The 14809-nt window shown below is 41.4% G+C and overlaps 1 protein-coding gene across 1 annotated transcript in view; it reads left to right on the forward strand.

Moving 5' to 3' along the window:
• LRMDA (leucine rich melanocyte differentiation associated) overlaps positions 1–14809 on the forward strand; it is a 1037232-nt gene that overhangs the window by 815405 nt on the left and 207018 nt on the right. The window lies entirely within an intron of this gene.

The following is a 14809-nucleotide window of genomic DNA, read 5'->3' on the forward strand; positions in this document are numbered from 1 at the left end:
CTTTGATGTGACTGTCAGGGCAGATTTATTTTGTTTTAGCACATTGTCTACTTGTCCAGATGTATCAGGAGATAAAAAGGAGTCATGTTTACACTCCTCCCTTTTTCTTTTTTTTTCGGAGATGTAATTAAATCCTGTTTTTGATGAGTCTTGGGGAGCTCCAGTTGAAGAAAACAGGAATTGGCTGGAGTAAAGGGGAAAAGGGAGACTGGCCGGCGGAATGAACACCTGACTCTGTTCGAAAATAAAGCCCAAGGACCAGCTGGCTTGGTTCTGGGAAGCTGGAGGTTTTGTTTGGAGCCTTTTGTCCCTCTTCTATGAAGTTCAACCAAGAAGGGGAGGTGTCCCTGGCCCTAGTTTCTTCTTGCTTACTGTAGGCAGGCTCACACAGGCCTTGGCTCCCTCCCTCCTTACCTCATTCCCTGCATTCCCCTCTCTATCCCTCAATCTCATGATCCCTCTTATTCTATCATTTACTGCGTAGCACGTCTGTGATAGTTGTCTATCTCAAGCTAATAAAATGGTTGAACTCCAGTGATCTTGAATCGCCCCGTCTTCCCAGAGGTGAGCTGAGTTCTCTTGCAGTGTGATTGCTACCCCTTTCCTTTTTTTTTTTTTTTTTTTTTTATTTTAGTGAGCTGTGTTTTTAACGTAAACACTTGGCAACACTGTTCTGAGTTCACTTAATGACCTGTGGGTGAGCAGTGACAAGTGGAATCCAACGTTTAGTACTGCTGAGGACCTGCCAGGCAGCGGCTACCCCGATAGCTCTCATCTGCAGCAGGGGAAGCACTCTATTTGCATTCTAAATAGGTTACACTACAGCGCCCCCTTCTGCCCACGAAGGTGTGTGACAGGAGGGTCTGCTATGCTCAGTTTCTCCCCTGATGACAGACATCCCTCAAGACCCTTCCTGCAACTTTCTCAAACCTAAGCAGCCCTTCCCCCTGGTCTCTGCAGAAGTAGGACAGTGACTAATAGGTGCTCCCCTGTCTTCTGGGCTCTTCATTTGGATTGACATTTTTATCACTCATGCATCAAAAATCATACATGGAAGAAGAGGGAAATATGGGTATAACAAAAGGAAAGCCACTTGACCCCCAAACCCCAGACAGACATCACTTAATGCCATTTGGGAAATGCATGCTCAGGATTGTGTTATCGCCCGTGGTCCATGCCACTGTGCAGGAGGAACATATTCCTTTGCTTGCTCTGAACAGCCTGTGGATGTCCCCCTCTGGCAAAGTGCACCTTTGTCCTCTCACACACGCGGAGTGGTGGAGTTAGGGACCCGTGTGTGCCATTTTTCAACATCTCGGGGCACTGCATGTCAGGGAGAAGGTCCCTTCAGAAGGCAGTGGGTGACTCAGAAGTCTGAAGACACAAAGACTCGTTGTTAACCTCAACCCTCACAGGCTCAGGAATGCTACTCGTTCAGTTTCTCATTAATTTATTTTACCAACTGACAAGTATTTATTGAGAAACTACTGTGAGCCATCTTTCAGGGGGTGTGGGACACTGCCCTCAAGGTACAAACTGTTCCAAGAGGAGAACATCATTGCGCAGAAAATGACAGGGAAGGGAGTTGGGGAGGCAAACTGGAACTCCTGTGTGGATCAGGCACAGCACCCTGGGGGGGCAGAAAGGTCACTCATGTGCTGGCAGGCAGGGGAGGGGTGGGGTGGGGGACAAAGCAGGAGATGGGCATGAGAGGAATCAAGGGCCAGGGCAAAGGGCCATCTTGGCCATGTTTGGAGCTTTCTGCTCATCCCCAAAATGTACCTTATTGTTTCAAGCAGAGGAGAAATGTAACTGGATTTCTGATTTTAATTTTTTTTCTTTCCTCCCCTCTCTTTCTCATACCCAGGGACACTCTACCACTGAGCCACATCTTTTGCCTTTTTAATTTTTGTTTGACTTTTTAAAAATGGTCTCACTAAGTTGCCCAGTCTGGCCTTAAACTTGTAATCCTCCTGCTTCAACCTCTTAAATCACAGAGATATCAGGGCTGTACCACCGTGTCAGTAGATTTCTGATTTTAAAAGAAGGATTATATAAGGATAATCATTTTAGGTAGGATATTATGGGGCTGGGCCAGGAATTGAGCCCCCTCTAGAGCAAATTCACCCCATGGACTAACATCTACAGTGATTCTCTGGTAAAGGAGGGGAGGAGAAGAAATAGGGCTGATTTTAGAAAACACAGTGGAATTTCCTTCATACCAGCCAAAGAGAAGGCTCAATTCCCCAGGGAACCTTTCTCGGGTCCTTTAGTTTTTGATCCTTTGTGACCACCCAGATGGTATGTCTTGATGGTCTTTCTTGCACCTGTGCCTCTTTCAGCCCCTCTGTGCCCTGGTTGTGAATGTGCACTTGCAGGATAAACCCAGCAGCAGAAGGCAGACCTGGTTTCCAGGGCCATGTTGACCTTTCAGAACCTGGGAATCCTATGGGTGGGCAAGAGGAGGCCATGCTCACAGTACATCTGGGGACCTTCTGTGTTATTACTGGTACAAAATACAGTTGATGGGGTCAGGGAGAATGTCAGAAAATAGTTTTGTGGATGGGAAATCTTTTGAAAAATAACTCCAAACATCTTCCTCTCCTCTTGTCCCCTCCTGTCTTCTCTCCCCACTGCCTGTCTATCTTTCTTAATTTTTGGTCTTGAGACTGTCCTAAGCACTCCATATACCCTCCTAGGGATTCACTGCAGCGAGATGGTCTGTGCCTTATTTGAGCCCTTCCAAACCATAATGTGTTTGAGGAATTGAAGATTTCAGGGCCACGTGGTAGTGTTTCTTTAGGAAATAAATAGCTTTCAGTTGAGTTTGCATTTTCCTCCTGTCTCACAGACAGTAAGGTGGCTAGAATGGTTGGAAACGTTGCTCAGGGCACAAGACTTCCTGAAGCTGATATTTGGTCACTTGTCTTATAGCGTGCATCTGTGTGGATCTGGAATCTCTCAGGGAAATAGCTTTACACAAGTATGTTGGCTATATGCAATCTGTGATGTCAGCAATTATTGATAATATAACACAAATCTACAAAGGCCTCTTTTGAGAACTGCTTTGTGAATGATTGTTGGATAAGTTTGAAAAAAGAACAAAATAAAGGAAAAAAGGTGTTTTGGGGACTATTTCTCCACACAATTTTTCATTAAATCACTTTCCACCATTTTTCTTGACTCCATTTGGCTTTCTCTGTGGATCTTGTACTAATAAAAGCATGAGTATTGTGAAAAATTCGTGTTTCATAATGTAGGGTCCTTACCTAGAAAAGTCAAAGATAAAAGTCTAGATAAAAGCTTATCTAGAAAAGTTCACAAACTAGGGATTGACATTAACTTTACAAAAGTTAAGTCTGGCACTTGGTGGTTTTATAACCTCGCCTCAAGTGCATGCATACGCACACTGGCAGACCACGGTCCTTCCAGGATAGTAGACCTCAGCATCCATGCTGCCTGGTTCTTCAGATTTGCCATATTCCTGTAGATAGCCCAGGGGGCAGCTCAGGTCCAGGAGGGTTTCAGCAGCCTGATGACATTTGTTCCTCTCCCACTTGGGTTGCCGTAGCAGGTGTTGAGTTGCTAAGCGGAGACGCTTGCCTACCTCCTTTGGGCCTCTATGGAGATATAAACCTCAGGTGTCACAGCCAGCCCTGAATCTGCTGGGATCCCATTTTGACATCCTCACTCACGTGACACAGATCTTCAGGGAATCCCTTAAACTGCCCAGGACACATGGTCCTCGTCTACGAAGACAGTAACGAAGCTGGGGTTTTGGTTTTGTTAAGGCAAACATTCTTGGCATCTCTTTTGGAAATAGACTTGAGAGGAAGAAGAGGGGCTGAGTGGCTGAGTGGCAGGAAAGTGCCTTTGGAAAACAAGAGACGTTAGAATTCATTTCCCCAGACATCTGAGGTTCACGTAGATCACGATCAGAACTTCTTAGGATGTTGTTCCCAGAGGAGTGGCTCGTTCTGTTCCTTGGAACTGGTCACCTGTTCTCTTGTGGTGTTATCAGTCCCATGTGCAGTCGAAATGGCAAATGCAGTCTCCCTCAGGGACGGACGCCAGTCACCGCTCAATGCAGGCTCGTTAATAACTAAAAATACTATGTAATTCCTGACTTGTGCAAGAAACATGAAACTGGGTCTCACTTTCTCCTGTTGACACGCGTGTGGAGGTGGGCTGGGCGTGGGCATTCCAAAGGTCTATTGTGATGTCTGCTGGTTTCGTTCTTATTTTGTTCTTTCTCTTTTCCATGTTGCACTGTGACCCCAGCAGCTGTCCTTGCCTGTCACCACTCTTGTTGCTCTCTTTGGACACCTGTTACTATTTTTAATCTTCTGTGATACCCAAGCTTATTAAAAACGTAATTGTATGCTAGAGCTGTTTGGGTCCCAGCTAAGAGTCTGAAAAGTGTAAGATACTCACAAGAATTTTGGGGGGGGGGATTTTTCTGGATATGGAGACTCTTTGTTGATGTGGATGTAGACTTGGGACTGGGCTGTTGAATAGCAGGTTCACCGTGGCTCCAGAGATGGTGCTGAGAGTCAGGATGTCTGGGATGGAGCTAGGGGCTCCCAAAGTCTGATACAAATTGTTGTCTGCTAATAAAGGGAATTTTCTCTTTGGGTCTCTTTAGTGTCCACTCCACTGGGCCTTAGAGTAGATACATGTACCCCTGGGAAATTGTTACCCTGTTGTCTTGGTCAGCAGGATCCTTGGGGTACCAGCTACTCTCCTGGCACTAGGTGTAGACATAGGACCCAGGATCAACTGGACAGAACATTCTTTTTCCTTGATAGGGAGACTCTTTCAGGGATGGGCCTATAACTCAGACCAGGCCATGGGTTCCTAGACTTTGCTAGAACATTTCAGGAAAGAGAAGGCTCTTTGATGATAGTAACACAATAATCTGGAACTTCTGGAAGTCACCACATTAAAGAATTAACAAAGAAACAAAGCTGAGAGAGAGAAACTCCTGATAATAAATTTGAGTACCCAGATCCAACCATACCTGAAACTGTATAGTCTTGGACTCATTAAAACTTCTCCCTCTCCATTTATTTCCCTAAAGTACTTTGAATTAAATTTTATTACATACAATTAAAAGGAAAAGTTGGGTCTTTTCCCCTCTCAAATTGTTCAAAAAGGGGCCTTCTACAAACTATCCTAAAAATGTGGTAAATGGTCCCCATAGCATCCAATCAATAGTTCTTAGTTATGTATTTCTTTAATTTTATTTTCTAACACTCTATTATGTGAGTAGCAAACTAATTCCACGCCCCCCCACATATAAACCCTTAAAATCCTCAAGAACCTAACTGATTGGCCTTCTCTTTATCAAGACGCCTTCATGTGCATGACCATTGATGGTCCCTTCAGCCTTTGTGTTAAGTATTTCTTTGAGTCAGTCCTGGTATCTGGTCTTGAAAGACTGAGATGGCTGGTGGTGGACCTGACTAGTGAGCCACACTGCTGCTATTCACTTACCTTCAGGAAAAAAACCCTTCTGGCTTTTCCCAAAACCCCTTTCACACAGATGAGTAAGTACAGTTACTCCAGAACTGGAGAAGATTCCAGTAGAAGTGGCCAGTGGAAACCCGGGCCCCTCTCTGCAGTCACCTTTGGTCTGTACTAGGGAGAGTGGAGCTGCTTTGTCTCATCTCCCTGCAGCTCTCCCCCCCCCACCCCGCCCTACCCCTGCCCCACCAGGGATGAAAGACCACACTGAGCATCTTGCTCTCCTCATTCTCTTCTTCCTACTCCCTGTCCTCACAGCTGTCTGAATCTCCAAGTGACTGCGCCAGTGAAGACATAGGAAGGGAAAACATATAAAATTTTGGAGTCAGTTGGCCTGGCGGACGTACACGTTGGCAGTTAGAGATGCTAGTGTGTGCCTTCTCTGCCATCTCACACTCTGCAGCCCAACAAATCAATTCAGCCTTCAGAGCCGCATCCATTGCCTTGTGATTATGTTTGTGTAAAGTCTTGGGGTCTTTGATCAAAGAATGGCATTTCAGGCCAGGCCCTAATCCTTAGTGCCTTAAGATGTTTAAATGGGTTTTAAAAAAAAGTTGATAACAGCTGGGATTTAAATTTGCCTTTGCCCAGCTTTTGTTTTGAAAGGGCTTCTATTATCCGTGGCTTCCCTTTTGGAGGCAAAGATGGATCGTTGGGTAAACCGAAAAGGGAAAGAGGATATGGGAGGAAATGGGCGGAGACTCTGAATTAATCTTCTGGGGAAGAATGTTTGATCAGCGGGGAGGATGGAAACCTTGGATGCTGACAGCAGGCACCTTTCTGACAGGGTGTGATTGGCACCTTTGAAGCTTCGGTGGGAGCCAGTGTCCAGTGGGTGGGAGCTTCCTCTGTCTGTGGGTGGTGGTGTTAATAATGTGGCAACTGGAAGGATTAATTGCGGACAAGCAGCGGGATTATGAGGAGGGCTCCTGAGCTCTAAAGGAACAGTTCGAGGCAAGCCTCTGATCTGTCAGCCTTAGAGGAAATTAGTGGGAGCAGGCTTAGGGGAAAAAAAGGCATTTAGGATATTAAAGCGAAATGTAAAGAGGATATTGAAATAGGGCGAAAGGGCAAGGAGCGCTGATCTCAAAAGGCAGCATCCCCTCTTCCTACCAGGAATCTGTGAGGTTCCTCCAGACTTCACAGACACCTTTTCACGGTCCAACTGAGTGATTTTTTTTTTTTTCGTGTCTTGCAACAAGTTAGGAGGGAAGGGTTAGGCTGGGTTCTCAGTGGTACCCAAGTTCACGTGAGAAACTTGCCTCCCTTGCACTGCCTGGTGGTTTCAGAATGTCCTGAGACTCAGGCTCCTGGTAGAATTTTAAACCAAGTCAGAGCATTACTGACACCCTATCTGCATTAGCTATCTATTGTATATTTTACTTCTTACCCTTCTGGTTCAAGTCGGGATGTTGCCAATAAATCCTGTGTTACCATTAAAGAGGCCATTCATCACACTTCCTAATGTGATTAATCAAGATACACCACAGTACCCTTAAAATGAGATCATTTTGATAAATCATGTATGACATGAAAAGACTTTATTCCTTTTAAGTGCAATTTAGACTGTAATTTTTTTTCCTCATTTATGATTCATGGGAGAAACATGGATAAAATTCCCTTGCACAGTTACACCTTATCTACAGCAATAACTCAAAACTGCTTTTAGATGAAAATTCAGGGTCTTATTCACCAAAGCTGAATGCCAGCTCATTATTTTCTGGCGTTCAGTAGTCCAAAAATAATGTCCGCACATTAAGCGGCATTCTCCAAAAGTTGGAATTGGCCAGGAACCAGGCACATCAATTACACTCCATAATCCTTAATAAGGAAGCAATATCAGATGTCCTCTTGGAGGCTTTTTCTTTTCTTTTCTTTTTTTTTTTGAATCAGTGACGCTCAGCCTTTACCTCCCTGACTTAGCATGATTTAAAAACAAAAATTGGAGGAACATTAATGTATGAGAATTCCAGCTGCTTTTACCTGACTCTGATTTTGTTGCACCACGAGCCTCAAAAGAGGTAGGTTCCCCCTCCCACAGGGTCTGAACTTTCTTTTCCATTTCCCCTTTTCCCTGTTTCACCAAAGAAACTCCCATTTCGCTCCATCTGAGTTTCGTTTCTAAGCCGTCGTGTCTGTGATGCGGGTACAGCTGTCACAATAATTTGGGAAATGATATTCATAACCTCCAATAGAAAAATAATTTGAAAATATGCCTTCTGGTGAGATCCATCAAGTTTAAGGTCACATTTTTGGTTAAAAGGCAGACACTGATGCTATTCATTAAACTGAAAAATGGCTTGTTTTCCACTAATATTGAAATAAACTCTGGATGAATGTTAAGTCATGCTGGCATGCACTTATATAGAAAGCAAAAGGAAAACACAGATATATTTAATTTGGACATGTAAAGTCAACAGAGTTTCAGGTCTTATTTGAGACAGCGGAATCGGGAAGAATGGCCAAAACAAATGTGAACAATTAGAAGTTCATTTGCCTTTTTTTCAGAGATTGAGAGCATTTAAAGGAGGATTCTAAGAATTCTTAGACCCATTTGTGGTTTTTCAAATACTGGTACCTACGAACAAGGACTTGATCAGCATGTAATTTATTCTCCAGCCCCTTGTTCCTTGGGATTTATTTAAAGAAATGAATCAAAATCCAGTATTTGACTCTGTGTTTAAGTAACCCCATAACGCACATATCCTATCCCATGTAACACAGCAAACATGAACAAAACCCAGGTTTATTTGGGTTGTCATATTATGCTGATGGTCTCTATACCTTGATCATATAGATAGAAACTGACATCAAAGATTCCTTTCACATTATTCACATTTAAATGGGATTTCCCCTGGCTTTATTTTTTCTCATATAATGAGTGAATGAAGAATATGAGGCCATTAGGGCTGCCCTCACCTTGTTTAGGTTTCCGATTCACATTTATGACTTTCTATTTTCACTGTGAAAGATCTGTAAATTGGAAAGGTATGCATGTATCTCATTAAAAAAAAAGTTCCCTAGCTCTAGCAACACTCAGCAAACCTCCAAAGAATGCAAGTTTGGAACATAAATATTTTAAGGCCCCATAAATTTGGCCATGAATATTTTTCTCTCCTTTAATACCATGTTTGTTTTGTTCCAATCTACTGCCACAATTATATTTTCCAAAACGGTTTTTAATACCATGCACAATTATTTCATACAAGGTTGGGCTGGTCGCCTCATTAAGTCTGCTAAGATCAGACCTCTTGTGACCCCACAGATATTCTTATACTTATTCCTAACTAAAATGGCCTCCTAAATTGTCCTAAGTTCATCACTGCAAATAACAAGCTTTGCAGAAGAGGCACAGTTGGAGAGTTAGTGGGGATAGATGACCTGGTCCCCAAACCTCAAGCGGGGCCAGCCGTGGTGTGAACACAGTAGTGTTCTGCCACCTGTTGGCTCTGCTTACACATAACAGGGTATTGATGTCCCTCACAGCAGTGCAGTAACCCTCTCTGACCCCTGTCCCAGTTCATCACCCCCAAGAGAAAAGAAGAGGCCTCTGAGAATTCCAGGCCTCCCGACTTTCCCATCATTCATTGCCTTGGCCACATGTTTCTTCTGCTAATGTTAAAAATTTATGGCTGAGCACATTAAGGGCAGCGCGAGTCTTTCCCTTCTTCTGGATTATTTCAGTGTTTCCTGTCATAAGGAAATCCAAGAAGACATGTCCTCCGTGGATTGTGTGTGACAGTATCTGCTTATATCTCAGGAATCTGAGGCATGATGGATAAACTGTCAGTTTTGAAGGATGATGTTTTCTCCATATTTCCATTATGAACCAGGCTGTCATCTCCTAATAAATTTCTTGCATTGATATCAATTTATTTTTACAAGCAGAGGGTCTGATGTATTTGGGAAAGGCAATGACAGCAGATCTGGCCCAGCTTGACAGAGCTGGCTTCACCTCATTTTGGAAAACTACTTTGGTTCCAAGGATAGAACTTGACCTGCAGCCCTTTAGAATAAAAAAAAAAAAAAAAAAAAAAAAAACCGCTGTGAGAGGAAGAGAGACACATGAGGCAAGTTCCTTCTTTTAAGCCAAAATAAATCAAGCCTCTAGGACTACCATGACATAATATTATTTCTAAGACAGTCCTACAAATCCAGATGAGAAACTCCATATGTAGCTCTTTACTGAAGACAAAATCACACAGTGAATCTGCATGAATCCTGATTATGACAGGGTTACAGATATCACCACTTTTGCTCTCCAAAGGATCTTAGTGCTCTTGTGCTCAACAAGTGATAAGCGAAGTCCATACATGTCATAAACACTTAATTACAAAGTGTGTGCATGTCCGTGCTGTGGTTTTCTCTGAATGGTGGGAAGCTATACAGCTTGAGTCTACATCCTGAAAAATTCAAAGTCTAATTGAAGAGATAAAGTGCTATACAAAATTAGACCAAAGTACAGAGAAAAATCATATGCACTGTGTAATGAGCACTGGTTAAGACCATTGTTTCTTATTTTATTTAACCTTGACCTTTATTGGGAAGAGAAGAAATAGAGCATCTCAGTAGTGAAGTCAGTGGCCACTGGCAGCACATTGTCTGAATTCGTGGCCCAATTGTGCCATGTACCAGTGACCCAAGAACCTAAGTGAGATCTGTCAGATTTCTTAAATTTACCAACCCTCTGTTTCCCCATCTATGAAACCAAATTGGGGACTATAACTCCTTTGTGGTGGTGTTGTGAGGATTGAATAAATTAGTACTTGGAAATTGGTTAATACAGTCCAAGATCCAAGGTAAACTCTCATTGAGGGTTAGCTAACTTCAGCCACCCTCCTCCTCCCAACTCCTATTATCATTACATTTTACAGCCAAAAAAAGGTGAGGCTTTAAGAATCTAAGTCTATAGCCCATCACACAGCCAGAGGGCCCCTGCTGCAAATCTTGGTCAGTAAGGCATCAGAGCAGAGAAGAGGGAAGACCAAGTTCAAGTTGTGGACAAGGAAGCCTAGGGAGTTTTTCTTACCATCCTCTCCATTCTTGGCCCTTTTCTCCATGGCTCCAAACATGTGTCACATGTTACTTGACCAGGGTCATATGTAGTGGTGTAAGTGTGCTGGTAAATATTTGGCAGTCAGGGCCTGGGGATGGGGAGAATATGCATACATAATATTAGCACATAAATTTATTGTAATTTTTATTCTATAAAAAATATGTAGAATAGAATTGACAAAAGTCAAATATATAATACTGTATTATAACGTCTATACAACCATTTAATTCTTGAAGCTACTTTAATTTTTTTTTTATTCTAATTAGTTATACATGACAGTAGGATGCATTTAGACCCGTAACACATAAATGGAGTATAACTTCTCATTCTTCTGGTTGTACACAATGTAGTATTACACAGGTCATGTATCATATATGCACAAAGAGTAATAATGTTCAATTCATTTACTATCATTCCTACCCCCTATACCCTCATCCCTGCCTTCACTACCCTCTGTCTAATCCAGAGTACCTCTATTCCCACCTCCCTTATTGTAAATTAACATCTCTAGATCAGAGAAAACACTTGGCTTTTGTTTCTTTGGAATTAGCTTATTTTGCTTAGCATGATATTCTCTAGTTTCATCCATTTACCAGCAAATGCCATAATTTCATTCTTCTTTAAGGCCGAGTAATATTCCATTGTGCATATGTACCACAATTTCTTTATTCATTCATCGGTTGAAGGGCACCCAGGTTGGTTTCATAGTTTAGCTATTATGAATTGAGCTGCTATAAACATTGATATGGCTACATCACTGTAGTATGCTTACAGCTACTACAGTGACTTTGGCCAAACTCTTCAACTTATATCTATAGTTACAGTATAATTGATGAACAAATGTAATTCTAATAGCAATTCAGGTTGATATTTTTTCCTTTATCTTAATGAGTACATCAGAGCTTCACTTATTTGTCAATACTACAAACAACTGCTTCAGTCAGCTAATAATAGTTTTTGAGTACTGGAAAAATATTTTCTCAATTTTTCTGTGCTATTCACAATTAATGGCGATAGATACAACATCCTATTCAGCTAAGTCTGCATCATTAATATTTTTTTTCATTACTATTTTTAATTTTTTTTGCTTTGTGGTGTTGGAGATTAGATCCAGATTGCATGCTAGGTAAGCAATCTACCACTGAGCTACAACCTGAAGTCCTTCATTCATTTACTTATTTGTTTAATCTTGGACAAGTTCTCACTGAGTTTCCCAGGCTGCCTTGAACTTGTGGTCTTCCTGCATAGCTGGTATTACATACAGGCTTGCACTGGCCAGGCTTCTCCATTACTTTCTTAAATATAGAAAATAAACAAACCAATAAATCAAGACCTAATTATTGTATAATTTTCTAATTTCTGCTGCAGATACTCCACAGTGACTGATGTGAAGCTATCACAGTGATATCAATGAAGTGTTGGGGAGAGAGAGTATATCATTTTATAGTATTTCCACCATATAGGTACCAAAGACTCAAAGCATAAATAATAGTGAATTTTTGTAAAAAAAACTAGTGATAAGTTTTTGTGTATGTTATTTTGCTTTTAACATAATTTATTCAATTCTGAGCATATACAGCTTAATTTTAAGTGGTGTCTGTGTTTAAAAACTGGCTTACAAAATTCCTGAAAAGTTAATCATTGGATATTTTGAGCAATTACATGTTGATTCTAGCACATTCCAGTTATATGAACCCCCAAACCAAAGATATCAAAAGCACTTATGTCTACATTACATAGCTCATTATTTTATTTATTAATAAATAGGTGGACAGTTTTGTTATATACCAGAACACAAAACACATTGAATCTTAACATGAATGGAATCATCTCTCTCTACAAACATATTGCCTTCCTTTATATGGATACTAAATAAATCCATAAGAGTTTTCTTTGCTGGGTTTATTTGAGCATCATATTTATCGTAGAATGGTTGGAATTCAAGCTATGAAATCAAATTGTGTCATTCTGAATTCCAAATTTTTCACATACTTGGTACTGTTGGATAAGTTATATGACCTCTCTCTAAATCTCAGTCATCTTATCTGTGAAATGGTAATTGTAACGGTGCTTGCATTATAAGATCATTGAGAGGGCTAAATGAGGCAGTGTATGTCAAATGCCTGCATGTTAATTAATGTTCAAGAAATGTGATGCACACATGCAGATTGCTTGGAGGTTATAATATATTACATTCTGATTATGTTCTATGTTTGAACATATTATCCAAACTAAATCCTCAGTGGAAATTAATTAGCAGCAATATTGATTCGTGCTTCATCATACATCTTTGGATAAAGATGATTGTTTCTAGCTGGGCACGGTGGCGCACGCCTGTTAATCCTAGCAGCTAGGGAGGCTGAGGGTAGAGGATCCCAAGTTCAAAGCCAGACTCAGTAACTTAGCAAGGTCTTAAACAACTTAGCAAGATCCTGTTTCAGAATTAAAAACTGAAAAAAAAAAAATTAAGTGGGCATGTTGCTCAGTGGTTAAGCACTGCTGAGTTTAATCCCTGGTTTGTGTGTGTGCGTGTGTGTGTGTATGTGTGTATATATCAATCTCCTACACACATGAGATTGTTTCTGAATGGAGTGTTCTGCCTTTATTAAAATTACCTGTGTAATGGGTAGATTTCTTCTTATTGACAGACTTTTCCCATTACTTTCAGAAGTTGCTTTGCTAGATGCTATTAGGTATTCACTGTTAATTTAGGATTTAGCCCCTAAAATCTTGAAGTCTACAGTTCTGATGAGGGACCAGAGGAGCCCAGCTGACAGTATTGTAAGGCAGAGTAGAGTAATGCCAGGAGAGGGCAATTATGAGATCCTGGGGGCTCTGATGCAGAGAGGACGGGGCGCTGGGGAAGCACCTTGGGCTTCAGGGTCAGGCTGACTTGGTCTCTATTCACAGAGTTTTAGAACTGAACGTCTCTTTTACATTAGAAAACCATTAGCACTTAGCACATATTCAGGAGATACTAACTCCAGTCTCCTACTTTGTCTCCTTTCTTTCCTGTTTCCTTTTCTTTTCTCCTTGACTCCTAATGTTTCTCTCTCCTTCCAACTCTCCTCAGCTTCTGATGAGAGAGACTGGAGAGGTCCTTGAGGGAAAGTGTGTTGTTTCCTATCAGCCCTGTTATATAAGTACAATTATAATGTTTCATATTTTAAATCGTAAGAAGCAGGGACATACTACATGAAGTTAAAAAAAAAAACCCTAATCTAACATTCCTATCAAACATCTTTTTACCTTTGTTTAACTTCAGTGGATTGCAAATTTTATATGATTAAAAATCACAATAATGTGTTTTTAATATTTACTATGTTCACTTAAAATTATGTAAGAAACAGTTTTGCACATTTTTTGCTTGCCTTCATAGTTATAGTTTTATTTGTTTACCTAAGAAAATTTGATAATTACGTAATGCCCAATATAGAGACTCTTTTAATTTTTTTCCTGTTATATAAGTATCTGCTAAGTACATTTTGGAAGCCGCTTCCCAGGATGTAGTTCTTTTACTTCTCTCACAGCACACGATTGATTAAGTAATAGCCCACTGAATGCCCAAACCACAATCTTTCTTTTCTTTTTCCTTTCCTGTTTCTTTTCCTTCCTCCCCCTCTTTCTTCCTGTCTCCTGGCCTTACATAAATATTTGTGAACTACTAACTCTGAGCTGGTTGCCCATTTGGGCACTGGAAGAGTTGGGTCCCCTGTAGATCAGACAAAAACAAATGAAAAACTTCAGGCTGTTGCCTTCAAAAGGCTTTCTTATGCCAGACAGGCCTTTGGCACAACCTGCTGCATCTCTGACTGACTTCTGACTTCTCTTCCTCTTCACCGTCCTCAATCAGCTTAGCCCATAGAGTCCCAAGTTTTCAATTCTATGTAAGAGGATGGATTAAACATTCAGCTTGGACTGGGCTCTTCCTTCTGCCCTCCTGGGCCTCTTGGTTATGAATTTACCCTCATTTCTACTTTGCCTCTTTCCCCCTCCCAATTTCTTGGCTTCTGTCCCTGGACAAGATGTCTGTTCCTGCTTCCAAGTCTGTCTGTCATTCCCAGCCCAATCTATCTGCCATTGGCACTTTCCATCTTGCTTCACACTCAAGGCCTGGAGCCTTCATCTGTGAGCTGGGCAGGAAGCCTCAGCCCTCAGGCTGGCTCTTAGCTTCCCTCACCCAATCCTGCAGGCGATGGCAAGTCTTTATCCTCCTATTCTGAAAAG

The sequence above is a fragment of the Spermophilus citellus genome (assembly GCF_964194105.1).
Source record: "Spermophilus citellus genome assembly, chromosome: 15".
NCBI lineage: Eukaryota > Metazoa > Chordata > Mammalia > Rodentia > Sciuridae > Spermophilus > Spermophilus citellus.